Source organism: Grammomys surdaster, unplaced genomic scaffold (genome assembly GCF_004785775.1).
Source record: "Grammomys surdaster isolate TR1022 unplaced genomic scaffold, NIH_TR_1.0 164, whole genome shotgun sequence".
In the NCBI taxonomy this organism is placed as follows: Eukaryota; Metazoa; Chordata; class Mammalia; order Rodentia; family Muridae; genus Grammomys; species Grammomys surdaster.
This window is the reverse complement of record NW_021604612.1, coordinates 183,423-187,948: the sequence shown is the minus strand read 5'-3', so window position 1 is coordinate 187,948 and position 4,526 is coordinate 183,423.

Sequence of the window (4,526 nt, the reverse complement as noted above, 5' to 3'; positions counted from 1 at the left end):
ACACACACACACACACACACACACACACACACACACACACACACACAGGACATAGGCTGACTATGTTAACCAGGGTGCTGGGCTTACACGACAGAGACGACACCTGTGTGGGGCTCACAGTCCAGCACCGGGTGTTTTAAATGAGATAGAGATGAGAAACTGACTTGGGACCGGGATAATAAAAGGGCCCCATACAGTAACGTAAAGCCACGCTCTTGAAAGTTACTATTTTCCAAAGCGGAGCGGGATCTGTAGGTCTTTTCCTTGGGTGGCCTTTTGGGGAGTCGCTGCGCTCTGCCTGCAGTTTATAGGATTGGCCAGCAGATGGCAGCATCACACAAATCCTCTGCTCCCCACTCTACTGGGCTGGGCTTGCCTCTGGGGTTGTTCTCACGGAGGCAGTGCTAGGTGGCAGGACTTCAGGAATTTGAGTGGGGTCTGGCATGGGTGGGTGGGGGCAAGGGGCTGTAGCAAGTGCAGCTGAAGACAGAAACTCCAGAAGCGCTTGAGAGACGCAAAGCCGGCACCCTCATCCCCCAGCCTCCGCTTTTCCCTCTGCAAAGCGCGCAGAGTTTATAGGTTCCATGCTACCGAGCTGCTCTTGGCAAGGGTCGTTTTATTTTAAAAACATGGTTACCCCAAACCTCCTTCGCTGATGCTTGAAGTCTCCCACGACCCCGCTGATATTGGGGCCATGCCTATAGCCAAGACTCTCCCTGTTTCACCTCCAGGCCGATGGCCGTTCCCCACTGAGTAGACAAGTGGTCACTGCTATGCTCTTGGCTAGTGCTTCTTGGATGCCAGGCTCAGGCTGAATGGCGGGAACAGCCTGACTGACGAGCATACGGTCATTGGATTTTCCCTGGCCCTATTGCCTACAGTGTGTGTGTGTGGGGGGGGGGGGGGGGGGGGGGGGAGTGCTGCTGATGTTTAGAGAAGGCAAGAAACTTACCCAGAGAGACAAGGCAGGAGGATTGAGAAGCTGCTTCAAGATGACTTCCACACACATGGGGTGAAGTGCAGAGTCTATCTTCTCATTGACTCTGGGACTGCACCGGGAATGTTACACACACCACCACCACCATCAACCACCACCATCATCACCGTCACTGCCACCGCTGCTATCACCATCACCACCATCATCTCCATCACTGCCACCGCTGCTATCACCATCACCACCAGACCAGATCCATGGTCACAGAAGATCATCCTGGCTGCCCTGCCAATCCTTTCTCCTGTATTCCTTCTTTGGGGACGGTGCTTTGCCCTGGAATCAATCAAAGTTGGTTATTCAGGCCTTTGATTTCAGTCGCTCGTCCTGTGCCCTGTGCTGGCACCCCATAGTCACAGGCCAGGTCCCCACAGTATAGCAGAAAAGGATGTTGGGCCCTACCTGAGATCCTCGGAGACCTGCAGGATGCTTGCCCTGGGTTTAGGTTCTGTGTCACCCTGGATAAGCCATTTCACCTGGCTGAGCCTCTGTGTCCAGGTAGAAGTGAAATGATTGTGGTGTGTCCTTCCCAGGGGTGCTTCTGATTGCACCGGGTGAGGGCAACTGGAGAGTCCTGCACAGAGGAGAGGCCCAGGCATGGGGCAGGGGGTGTGTCTCAAACTGTAGGACTGAGTCATTTATGAGAACAAAGCCTTGTCTCCCTCAGAGGGCGAGGGTCTCTGCAGCTCACAGGCAGGTAACGGCCAGGCCTATGTGGTTTCTTTTGGACTTGTGTAGATTTTTCTTGGCAGCAGAACAAAGCAGGATGGTGTGAGGGTCTGAGGATCGGACGGGCGCCAGGGCCACATCATTATGTACGGTTGTCTGTCTCTGAGCCTGTCTGGCTGTGATCTGTGAAGCCACAGTTACTTGGTCTGATGGTGGCCTTGTCCCTACAGGTTCCTGTCAGCAGATGAACAGACCCACCTGTGCAAAGGACTCGACCTAGTAGCAAACGCACCTGCCCAGGGGACAGACGCACTCATGAGGATCAGAGAACAGACCCAGCTTCCTCATCTTCGCCTAAAAGGCTTCATCGTGGGAAGGCTGTTCCTCCACAGAGATCTTGGAATCTGAAGAATGTACTGGCGGCAGTGGGCCCAGGACATCAAGCCTTGGACGTGCAGGACGGCTGGGGCTTTCTCCCAGCAACAAGGGCTGCTTGACTCATACCAGACGTCATCTTCTAGTTCAGGGGTCAGGTCTCAAGCACCTCAAAACTTTCCCAGGTTCTCAGTTCCTGGCGGACTCTCAGAGTTCAGGCTCTGATTTCATCCTCCAACTCCCAACCCAGCACCAGCTAGCTCTCTGGGGGTAGTGGTTGGGTCAGTTCTGTGCTAGGCACCAAGGTGTTGAGAAAATTGCTCAAGACTCTTAGGAAGATGTAGGGTCTAGCCTGGGCTCAGGTGCTGTGCCACCCTGGACAAGCCACTTCACTTGGCTGAGACTGAGTCCCATGTGTAAAACATGTCCCATGTGTGACAGAGACATCTGTCTCTTCATGCGTGGTTGTGACTCAGAGGGCACGGGGGTGAAGCGCCTGGTGTGATGGATAAGAAATTCTCTTCGCAGTTAGACTGCACTTTCCAGAAAATGTCTGCAGTAGTTTTCTTTTTTCTTTTTTCCTTTCTCATAGGACTTTGATTTCATAATTACATTTATCTATTTATGTATCTGTGTGCATGTATGTTTGGGTTGTTAGGAGTGTGTGGTGGTGGTCAATGGATTGAACCAATGAGCCCTCTCTCTCTCTCTCTCTCTCGCTCTGTCTCTGTGTGTCTGTCTCTCTCTACCTCCTCTCTCTGTCTGTCTCTGTGTGTCTCTCTATCTGTCCTTCCCTGTCTCTGTCTCTCCATCTCTCTGTCTCTCTCTGTCTCTGTCTCTGTCTCTCTCTCTCTCTCTCTCTCTCTCTATTTGTGTGTGTGCGTTTGAGGAAGGGTCTCAACTCTTAACTGCCCAAACTGGTCTGGAACATACAACCCTCCTGTCTAGGATTCCTGGGATTGCAGGTGTGTCCCATCACACGTGGCTAGGTATGTGACCAGCAGAGGTGAAACTCTGTGGCTTCCCAGTCGAGGTCATAAAACTTAAGCGCTTGCTGAGAGCATGGCTGCCATGCTGTGGGCTGTGGGGAATTGTGGGGAGCTGTGGGGGACTGTGGGGAGCTGAAGCAGCCGCTAAGAGGCTACATGAAGAGGGATGGGAGAGCTCAGTGCCAGCAGAGCTCCCAGCTGGTGGCCAGCCCCAACTCAGCACTCACATGAGCCATGGGTTCTCAGCTCCAGGAAAGCCACCACAGCTGATGCTTCACTGGATTGAGTGAACTGACCCCACCAAGTCCTGCCCAAGCTGCAGGTCCATGAACAATACAAACCAAGGTCCTGGGTCTTATGTTGGCAGCTGGCACCGTGGCCTGAAGGAAGCTCCTTTTACTGCTGGGTTTGGGTCTTGCCTCAATCCAATGTCATCTCCTCTGTGGTGGGAGTTGTCTTTCCCCATCTCTCCTCCCTTCTAGCCAGTGTCCCTCTGTTTGGGAGGCTGCATGGTCCCTTACTGACTGGAATCCTAGCACATAAAGGATTTGGCTGATAAGATCTCCACCTGTCTTTTCATCCTTCATGAGGAGGGCCTCCACCGCAGAACTTTCTCTTTGTCCCCTGAGGAGCCTGTGTCCAACATCCAGCTGATTGGCCCAGGCACCCCATTCTCTGCTTTGCTTTCTAGAGACATAGGCCCCACCTTCTCTGTATTCAGAGCTGGCTGCACAGAGGCCTCTCGAACACTGGAGTGTGAGGAAAAGAGCTCCACGCTGGATGGTCTTATGTCAACTTGACACGAGCTAAAGTCATCTGAGAAGAGGGAGCCTCCATTGAAAAAATGCCTCCATAAGATCAGGCTGAAGCCATGTCTGTAGAGCATTTCCTTAATTAGTGATTGATGGGGGAATGACCCCGCCCATTGTGGGTGGGGCCAGACCATTGTGGGTGGGGCCACTCCTGGGTTCTACAAGAAAGCAGCCTGAGCAAGCCATAGAGAGCAAGCCAGTAAGCAGCACCTCTCCATGGCCTCCACATCAGCTCCTGCTTCCAGGTTCCTTCCCTGCTTGAGGTTCCTGTCCTTACTTCCTTTGATGATGAACTGTGCTGTGGAAGTGTGAGCTGAATAAACCCTTTCCTTCCAGAGTTGCTTTGGTCATGGTGTTTTGTCACAGCAATAATAACCCTGACTAAAATATGCTTCTCTGCTTGAGGGACTCCTGGGCCAGTGGGAAATCAGGGGTTCTGGGCATACACCTTCCATGCAGTTCCAGCCAGTGTTGGTATGACCCATGGTTTGAAGGATGGTCAGTCGAACCATTTTGACATATGAGCTGGGGATGGACTGGGACTCTCAGAGAAAGCTGCATGTGACTGCTGAGGGCATCAGCCATGTGATTCTGTAGCTTGGCTCTGGAGTGAACTAGTGTTGGGTGGACATGAGGGCTGGGTGGGTAAAGGTGTTTGCTATCAAGTCCAGCAGAAGGAGGGAACTAAAT